This window comes from Phragmites australis, chromosome 21 (genome assembly GCF_958298935.1).
Source record: "Phragmites australis chromosome 21, lpPhrAust1.1, whole genome shotgun sequence".
Classification (NCBI taxonomy): domain Eukaryota; kingdom Viridiplantae; phylum Streptophyta; class Magnoliopsida; order Poales; family Poaceae; genus Phragmites; species Phragmites australis.
The window spans coordinates 21776063-21787027 of NC_084941.1; positions in this window are offsets into that span (position 1 = coordinate 21776063).

Here is a 10965-nt window from a genome sequence, read left to right on the forward strand (position 1 = left end):
AAGGCAGCATTGAGATCTTGCTCCTTTCTTGTAATTGAAACCATCATCGAAACCAAACTTGATTTTTAGAAACACTAAAAAACCCCTTCGCTGCCGGCCCATAAAGAGGTTTCACTACTAGTTTTAAACCAACAGTGGGCAACGGAGCAGTGATAGTCCCTGATTATCACTGCCGGTCCGGGAGCTATCATTGTCGGCTGAAGACAGTGATAGTCGGGCGTCGAATCAATCTTTATCGGACTGAAAAAATTGAAAAAAAAATTACACTCGAGGAACCCCTATGCCTACGCCATTACAAGTGACAAGTCACAAGATTTTTCACACGAAATACGTGCGTGTGCAGTTTGTGGCACTCGAACTCGGAACCTCTCAGCTCGCGCGATACGTCTTTCAACAACAAATTTATTTGGATATCTAAATGACATCAAATGAAAAAGTTTTCAACAACAAAGTTGTAGATCTCGTCAAGTGTTACAGTTTTGATATAAAGTTTATCTTCATCCGACTTCGTATGAAAAAGTTATGATTTTTTAAAAATAAACTATTATTCACTCATATAGTTTACCGATGAAGTAATTTTACTTGAAGAGTTCTTAGAACCAGATAATCATTTACTATCAGTTCAGTATAGTTACATAGGATGTTGTCCTATACTACCTGCAATGATCTACCTATGATATAATGACATGAAACCCGGTTCGTTTAAAATAAATGACATGAAACAGAAGAAAATGTGTTCCCAGAAACCTTCTCATCGGATCCAGCACTTCCAACCACATAGCAGCCTGTGAGCTTAGCGAGCTGTCCAACAATCTGACACAACCACTTGTGTTTTGTCCAAAATTTGTTGTTCAGAGCACACTAAATTCTTCATTTTCATCCCAATTAAAAAAAATCAAGCCATAGATTTGCAGTCGCTTTCGATAAATAGTTCAATTTGATCGCTCAACTAACATACTTGGGAGACATCGAACACCTTTTCCGAAATCAACAAGATGAATCTCAGAGGCCAGATTCAACCAGACCTGCTTTCATTAGATTCATCTAGACTTAGTACTTTCTGGCATGAAGTCAATATTTTTTTTAAAAAAAAATGGCACGAGCTCTACATATGCATTCAAAGGAAAGAAAATACCAGCGGTACCATGGATAGCAAGTCAACAGATTAGAGAAAAGAGCAGCAACCCTTACTACCAAATTAAGAAATGAACTCTAAAGCTTTTGCTTGACTCTAATATTAACTCTTACAGCCACTGTGGCACTAGAATTTAAAAAGTCTACAACCTTTGTTCAGAGCATACTGATCGGCATGTTGTCAGCTAAATTTGTCACTTACAGTCACCGCAACCCACGGTTTAACACCATCTACTTAAATTTCCAAGTTTCATTCATTGGAAAATGATCAAATGATACGGATAAATAAAGAGACAGAGATAAATTGCAGGAGATGAGAGCAACTGACATTGGAACAGAAGCCTAGTGTGGGTGTGATTCGGCGTGAACTCCTTGATGATGAGGTGCTCAGTTCCGTCGCAGTAGTAGCCGTTCAGAATCACCAGCCTTCCACCCGTCTCGCCTCCTCCCAGATGAAGATCAGAGAGATCAAAATAAGCTTTAGTGCCATCAGTTTTACATACAAAATGTTTATTAAGCTTAAAGGTTTGCACCAATTTGAAAGAAAAAGTCAAAACAGTTTGCAAGAAATACATGCGTAGTTTCAAGTGAGACCTCGTTTCCAGATTAGATCAACCATGAATTCTAGGTTTTATATTCTAGTTACAATAGGCGAATAGGGGCAATTCAATCTTGCCAAACTGATTCATGTACAATTTGAAAATTTATAAAAGCCTCAAACAAAGTTATGATAAGTGATAAATAAAAGTATCAAAAAAACAGGGGAAAGTAGCAATCATGAGCCATATGTCTGACCTTTGTAGTGTATGGTGGAGGCGGCGGGCACCTTCTCCAGGCCTGTTGTGGATGGAAGAAGACAGGGGCGAGACTACAGATCATCACGGGCACGGATCGATTGAAGCACATGTTGGGGCCGATTCGGGATCGAATTCCGTGGCTGGTGCGATTTGGTGCAGTGCCGCGATATGGGATTTAGGGGTTTCGTGTGGGAAAGAACAGAATCGATGGGGTTTCACAGGGAGAGGGAAGGAACTGATCGGCACTACAGTGAGAATAGGTCAAGAATCACTCACATGGCCGGTACAAAGGTATGAAAACTAAATGGGGGAACACAAAGGCAAGAACTTGGATTAGCAAAAAATCAAGGACCCACGAAACAAGCACATTCTCCCATGTTTGTTCTTCTTTGCATCCGGCTCTCCGATGGTGGACAGCTCTCCGGCGACACAACCTCAGGGATGGGGACATCGTGGTGATTAGAGACGCACGAAGTCGTCTTCCTCCTCCAGATCTGGGGTACAGCCGGCGGCGGCAACCCCCTTCTCCCGATCTTCCCCACCTCCCTCCATCCTTCGGTGGCGTGGAGACCTGCTACTGCTGCTTCCTTGGTGTTGTGGGTGCTACCGGGACGACGGCCTGTTGGGTGCAGACGAGGAAGGGAAGCAGCATTGGTGCAGCGGATTGCATCGGCAAGAACTCACGCGCGGCAACTCCTCGGCTAGGCCTGGGCGGCAGGGCGGATCTAGAGAGGGCGGTAGGGCGGGTGCGGAGGTGAGGCAGTGGAAGGGGAGCGGACGGGGACAAGAGAGAGGGTGGGAGCACGTTGTCCTACATGTTGGCTCATGATGGTTCCGTGGGGAGGGTAGAATGTCTGTGTATTGGATGACTACGTAGTAGAGATACATATAGAGATAGAGATAATAGAGATGAATAATTACTTGTGCCTTACAATGAAAGAAAAAATACACAAGATAATACAGTAGATTGGCAAAAATTGTATCACCTTAATGTCCCAATGCGGATGCTATAGTGGGAGTGATATATAGAGATAAACTTGCATATTTTCACATAGATACATTAAGGTAATGTTTGGTTCACATAATTGTGATAGGACGTGATTACAGGTGTAAGAGATTATGTTGCATGCCATTTGTTTCAGCCCTCTCGTAATCGAGTACCACCGTATTTATGTTGTATGTACACATTCTGTAAAGCACGGACAATCACATAATATTCATGCTCGTGTACTCATTTTGTGAAGAACATGGCAAAAATGCAAAAATAGACAACATACGTCAGCATATTTGCCAAAATAGATAACATACCGGTGTATTTACAAATTTAGCACTCGTATTCGATAGCCTCATGTCATCTGCAATGCCTTCGTATTCGGTAGACCCCATTGTATTCCAAGGTTTTTTTGGAATTTGAGGTACTTCCGAACGAAGGCTGAAGTCCAGCCCGCAACGCTACAACGAAGCCTTCGGGCATTTCAAGACTTAAAAAGGTACTTATCGTCTCCATTAATTCTAACTTCACCTAACAAAAAGAGGAGCTATTTTTGTACATTGCAGCCACCCCTCAGGTTGTAAGCATGGTCCTGGTGGTCGAGTGGGAGTGTCCCGAAAAGAAGGCCAAAATCCAAAGACTAGTTTACTATGTGAGCAAAGTCCTACATGATGCCAAGTTACGGTACCCGCAAGTGCAGAAGTTGCTGTATGTTGTTCTAATGACCTCCCAAAAACTACGACATTACTTCCAACCTCATAGGATCACCATCATAACAACATACCTGCTGAAGGATGTTATATGTGATAGGGAGGCAACCAGACGAATCACTCAATGGGAAGTCGAGTTGAATGTGTTCGATGTGGACTATGCTCCACATATGAGCGTTAGGTTGGGGGTACTAGCAGATTTCATCACCGAGTGGACGAATGTTGAGGACACAAAACCGAGTGTGGTCGATAATCACTGAACATTGTTCTTCAATGGGTCGTTCACACTTCATGGCTCGGGGGCTGGCGTTGTGCTGAAATCTTCAACAGGTGACAAACTCAGGTACGTCATTCAGCTTGATTTTAAAGCTTTCAATAATGTTGCAGAATATGAATAACTGGTTAATGGGCTCCGCATAGCAGCATCACTTGGAATTAGGGGACTACTCATGAAAGGGGACTCATAGTTAGTTGTAAACCAAGTGCAAAAGGAGTAGCAGTGCTCGGATGACAACATGAAGGCTTATTTGAATGAGGTGCGAAAGCTCAAGTAGAAATTCAAGAGGCTAGAAGTCACGCACATCAAAAGGAGAGACAACTCTGTTGTGGACAAACTTGCTAGACTCACTTCTTCTTGTTCACCGACACCCATTGGAGTCTTCGTTGAGAAACTCCTTAGTCCATCTGTCCTGATAGTTAGGCGTACGGATGTTGCCCAACCTAGTTAACAGTTTGACCAGGTCAGCGATGCATAACATGTAGACATAGTGGCTGCACTACTTGAATGTGAGTCGACTTGGATGACACCATTTTGGGAATATCTTGAGGATCGAGAGGTCCCTGATGATGATGCGTCTGCAGAGAAAATTGCTCGTAAGTCCAAACTATACGCTTTGGTAGACAACACGTTATACTTAAAGGGGAGTAACAGAATCCTGATGAAGTGCATCACTCAGGAAGGAGGCAATAAAATATTTCTCGATATCCATGGAGGCATGTGTGACAACCATGAGTCATAATGCACCTTGGTCAGAAAGGTTTTTCGCTAAGGATTCTATTGGTCGACTGCCTCCAGGATGCTTGCGAGCTGTGAAAAAGTGCGAAAACTGCCAATTTTTCGTCAAGCAAACCACCATATTAGTCCAAGCTCTGCAAACCATTTCTCTTTCTTGTACATTCTCCATTTGGGGCTTGGACATCTTGGGACCGCTCCTAAGGGCTCAAGGTGGTTATAAAGCCCTACAAAATTTTGGTTATGTATAAAAAACTCCAACGCATTCCAACTTCAATGCCGGACCATCTGATGTATTGATTTGAAGCACCTCTTATGTCAGAACACTCCGACGAGTACAATTTGCTAAACGCCAGGCCATCCAATATATGCAATTTTCTCTGGACTCATCCAATTCAACCTTTCTCGGGTTCTAACTCCTCGACAACACATCAATGGGCTTCTCTGGGCTACCTAGTACTAGAATTTCATAAGTGTGCATCCAACCAAGTCTAGGCTCATCTAGGTCAAGCTACTACTCTTAGCCCCTCTTTATAGTACGGTCAAAAGACTAAGAAATAGAACCTATACTACTCTAAGTGTCATTCATCTTCTTGTAACACTTAAAACTAGAAGATCCTTAATCTTGATACTCATATCCTTTGATCGTCCATAGAATCACCTTAGGGACCAAGAATACCTAATTATCATTGTGAACTAAATTTTTGATACCCTTCAAAACAAACTTATTAGTCACAATGATATTGTTGTCATTAATCACCAAAATAGTTACCATTTACTTAGGGACCTAGATGCTACAATTTTGACCTGTCTCGGGGAGGGGTACCAAAATGCTCAACACATTGTGGTGAACTCTTTTGAGAGGTTGGCGGTGGCATGTACAGTGGCAAGCATGGCCGACGGTGACAATGGCGGGTGGCAGAGCTAGGCCGACGGTGGTGGTGCACTGTAGAGGGAGAGAGTGGAAGGGAAGGGGGCGGCGAGGTTCCCTGGACTGCGGAGATGCTCACCGTGCATTCGGCTCGGGTAGAAGCGGTTCACGGCTCGAAGTTTGTTGGCAAGGTGGGTGAGCTCGTTGTGGTGGTCGGCCGACTTACGCGGAGCACTAGGTCGATGATGGGCTACGACCAAACTAGCATGCACAAAAGATTGGGTGTGGCACTATGAAGCTCACTGAGCAATGGAATTGGACGGAGAGGGCTTAGAGGCAGTTGTGCGTCAGTGAGGGCGAGGAAAGTCACTGGGGCCAAAAAGATGGTGTTGTGCTCAGGCTTAGGGGTGGAAGGGCTACTATTTTATACTGTACACATCACTACCGGCACATACTACCAGCCGGCAATGACGTTCCTATATCACTGCCGTTCGGTGGCTTCAACTGCCAGTGATAATGGAGCTGGGCATCACTGCCAGCTCAAGCCATAGGCCGGCAATGATGACCCTTATCACTGCTGGTTCATAAGCCACGATGGTTGATTGCTCCTCCGCAGTTTATGAACCGGCAGTGATGGACCAGCATATAAGGCTAGTTCTATAGTAGTGGATGATGATAATTTTGAAAAATTAACCTCAAACTTCTATTTTAGTTGTCCTCTGTATTACGAGCCACCACCTCCCTACCACGCATACTCTTTCTTGGCTTGTGTCCCCTCGACACGAGAAACACCCAATCTCAATGTAGATAGCTGAGGACGAGCTTCCTAACCAAATTTTTCCCTTAATTTTTTGACATTAAATTTGGAAAATAGTATCTACCATGAGAGATAAGTATTTTCTCAGATGGTTGCATAACCATGTGAGATAATCAGATGGTTATCTCTAATCAAGAATCTGTGATGGCTGCAAATCCATGTGAGGTGAGGTTTCCTGAGCCATGTGAGATGCGTTTCTGTGGTAGTGATGACGTTTTAGCCTTTGGCATATAGAACAAGGTAGCAATTATATGTTTCCATTGATGACATGCATTTAATGGCACCCAACCACTAATCAACTACACCACCAATCATTCAATTTAAATTTGACTTCCCAATAGCATTGAACATGACCTTTCATGGAACACCACCTAGAGAATCTAAAAAGTCATCTATCTAAGAACAATTTTTTTTTCTAAAACGTAGTTTCTATATATAAGTTCATAGGTCTCATCATCAAATGCTTACCTTATCAAGTAATGATGATGAAAGCCAGATTTGTTGCACTGCACATCATTATGGAGAGTATTAAAAAAACATCTGTGATAGTCTATTTCCCATAGTCAAATTCAAATTTTGCTAGTGTGGGAAATTTGAAATATTGTCAATGACAGTTCCATTTAAGAACCTTCATTGATAGTGTATTATCACTGACGACCGTTGGTGACACTGGCTACATATATCACCGATGACAGCAGCATTATCACTTGCGGTTCTTTCCTTACCATTTATCACTAACGGTTCTACTTAAGAACCCTTTGTAATAAGGCTATCACTGATGAGCCATCAGGTAGTTGAGTTTCTGTGGTAGTTACAACTTAATGATCTAGCTTTATTCATCTACAGTTCCGGATCTTGTATCCGACTCTCTATATTCCATTTTTTCTATATATGTGGGTCGCGCAAATTCAAGTTTGCACTGTGGGCTCTAAGAAGGAAATAAAGATCCTGATAGCTGACTGTGATATTAGACATTTATCATAAGGCCATCTCAAGCAGCTACCATAAATTTTCATCCTCAAAAATACTATTACAGCATCCACTATCACTATTACAGCATCCTTTATTTTTTCATCTCCAGCAGCTACCTCATTTCCTATCTTCTACTCCTCTTTTTCTCTCTCTGAACCCGTCTGTCAGCATCTGTGAACAGTGCTGCTACAGTGCTGCTACAGTATCCGAAGCGTTTTTCTGCCTCTGGGCCCATTGTCAGTCCCTGCGAGCAGTAAGATGATGAGGACATCACTCTTTCAGATACACACACCGAGTATTCCTCCAACAATAGGTCCATTGACACGAGCTCGTGCACGTCAACTAAATCATGAGGTGAGCTCGTTCCTTAGTGTTCCTTTATATTTTGATGAGGATGGGATGCTACTAAATAATTGTGATGTATTATTACTTAGGAACACGGGAGAAGAACAGCAAGGGCGCCCAAGCCAAGGTGGAGGCCCAATCCAGTTCGAGTCCGTTTCGGAGTCCAGGACCAGTCCGCACTAAAATCGTCGCCCAGGACGCATACGAACTCCGTTTTTGACGTTCTACACATGGTTGGAAAGCTAAGGATATAAGCTTTCCAACGGTACTGGTCTCATGTCCAAATTCTTTCTGAGTCAACGGGAATTATCGAAACAAGTGGACGTCCAGAATCTATCAGGGTGCTGTGCCACCATCTTTTGGGCCGTTGGGCCGTGTAACGTGTTGGAGTCCATTAGGGACACGTCCAGGGGTCCTTGGCCGACCCTAATCTTTTATATACAGTAGCCGCCGCCCTAATTAGGGTTGGGTTTTGCTTAGATATTGATCTACACACGAATTGTGAGATTTTCGCTCTTGTTCCGGACCGACTAGGCCGCCGCAAGTGTTTGTGGAACCCCGACTTCGAGTGCTTGAATTCAATTGGCAATATTTCAGATTGCATCTTCTACGTTCTTGCTTGTGTTCTCGGTACGCTTGCAGGGATTGAGCCTTCTTGGCGAGGTCAACCGCGCGACACGGTTGATAACCAACGGAGCTGTGGTGTAGTGATTGCAAGGGAGACGATCTGTTCGGGTCGAAGCCTTTGGATCATCAACGTCGAGTTCTCCACCCACCGACTTATCGCTACCTATCGGAAGATCAGGCCAACATTGCTCATCAACTGGTATCAGATTTTCAGGTTACCCGTTAGGTAATTTCGTCTTTCCCTTTAGATTAGTCTGTTTTTCATTACCTAGAGTCCAGAAAAAGCTAAAAAAAAATTCCGTCAATTTCCGCTGCCCTAGAACCCTTTGTGCCTTTGCAATTTTTGTTTTCAGTTGCGCATTGTTGAGTTTGTGTCCGTGGTCGAGTCTTGTTGCTGGTTTTAGAGTCGTGTTCTTGGTTTTTAGTCAACGCTCCGTGCTGTTTTGATCACGCCGCTATCCCATCGCCACCATCCCCACCAACAAGTCGAGCCACCACATTACTCGATTTGCCACCGCGAGCCACCTTGTGTTACTTTCCGCCACGCCAACTCTAGATAGGTCGCAAGCCGCCTTGTATCAATTGCCCTGCCACCGCTGCCATCCTTGTTCATCTCGCGATCCTATTGCTTGCAATACCTTAAAGAGGTCAATTTCTGCAAGAGTTGCTTGAAAAAAAACCCTAACTCGACAGGGGGTTCAGTAAAACAGCCATAACTTTCTCATACGGACTCGGAATCAGGCAAAAAAAATTTTCACGGACATCTACAGAAAAAGTTTCCGCACGCTTTTCAGAGAACGTGCTCGATTTTCTGTAGGCCACATCTTGCATCCGTTTGAGCTGAAAATTTTTGTGGTTGTTGCTTGTGTGCTCCTAGTTCAGAAAAAAATATCAGAAAAATACGAAGAAAAAAAAGATTTCGTGATTCCTACTAGTGCTAAAAGACAAAAAAGAGGAGCACATAGAGAACACCCAGATAATTGTGCTGTTTGCTGTGTCTTTCTCTGATCATCCTTTTTAGCTTTGTTTCAGTTGTTGTGCTAGGACTAGGGACACGTGATAGACCAGCAACTGTGATTCATACTTTGGACACTTATTTAGCTTTGCTCTTCTGATTACAATTATTGCTAATCCTTGCTACCATATTGTGCCTTCCAAGCTCCACCTCCTTTGATCCGAACAGGTTCACTCTTGCAATCATCCCACGCTTCCACGGTTGTTCCTCCTTGCTGCGTTGGTAAGAACATTTGTAAGAGCGTGGTAAGACGCTTGAGTGTGTGATTCCACCTTCCACAACCTAGTAGTTGATAGGGATAATATTTGTTGTCCTTTGTTTTCTACTAACCATGTCAGGTGATGGCTCTCCATCGGATTTTAAGGATTGTGTGTCCAAGGAAGAACTCAACAAAGCCTTGCAGGAGCATACTAGGCTATTGACAGACATTAGAACAAGCATTGCTAACCTCGTCACGCGAGTCAACGACCTTGAGTTGCGACAGCCACCACAGGATGATGACCATTCACATGATGATGATGATGATGATACTAATGATGGTGACCAAGAAGATGGTGAGGTTTTTGTTGGGCAAGATGCGCGTGCTGAGCAACGTCCTCATGCTGAACAATTACGTCATGGCCAACAACAACGTTGTCAAGGTAATGGAGGTAATAATGTTAATCGCATCGGTCGCGATGATCCTTATTCTAAGATTAAGTTTTCAATGCCTCCTTTTGATGGTGCATATGATGCTGATGCTTATTTGAATTGGGAAATGACAGTTGATCAAAAGTATAGTTCTCATATGGTTCCTGAAATGCATAGAGTTTGACTAGCCACTTGTGAGTTCACGAATTATGCTATTATTTGGTGGAATGGTCTAGTTTCTAGTGGCTTAGAACCTGAATCATGGCCTAGACTAAAGCGTGCCATGCGCAATAGATTTATTCCTCCTGATTATACACGTGAATTGAAAAAGAAATTGCAGCGCTTAAATCAAGGTTCTAAATCTGTGCATGATTACTATCAAGAGCTTCAAATTGCTATGCTTCGTTGTAGTATACAAGAGGATGATGAGGATACCATGATTCGTTTTTACTCCGGGTTGAGACGTGAAATTCAGGACCTTGTTGATTATAAAGATTACAATACTACCAATAGGTTGTTCCATTTTGCTATCTTGGCAGAAAAAGAACTGCAGGGTCGACAATAGGTGCAGAAATTGCGGAACAATTTTGGGAGTACATCTACTTCACGAGTACCACCGGGACAAGCAACAACATTCCCTTCTACATCTACACGATCTGCTGCCCCCTCCTCCAACACTCGGGCGCGTTCAGCAGGAGCACCACAACCATCACGTGAGGTGAGTAAATCTACTGTTTCGCAGGATCCAATGCCACGCTCTTCATCAGGTGCAGCTACCACGGGTCGTACAACGGGCATTGTGTGCCGTCGCTGCCAAGGTATTGGCCACGTCATGAAGGATTGCCCAAGCCAGCGAGCATACTCCGCAACAACAGATGGTGGATATGTTAGTCATAGTGATGTCTAGGAAGAATATGCATTTGAAGCTAATCTTGCAGCCGATCATGACATGGATAGTGAGGGGGAGGAGATTAGTGGTACCGCTGCCACGGAGAGTTATGCAGCACGCACCTTCATTGTGAAGCGAGTTTTGAGTTCTCAAAT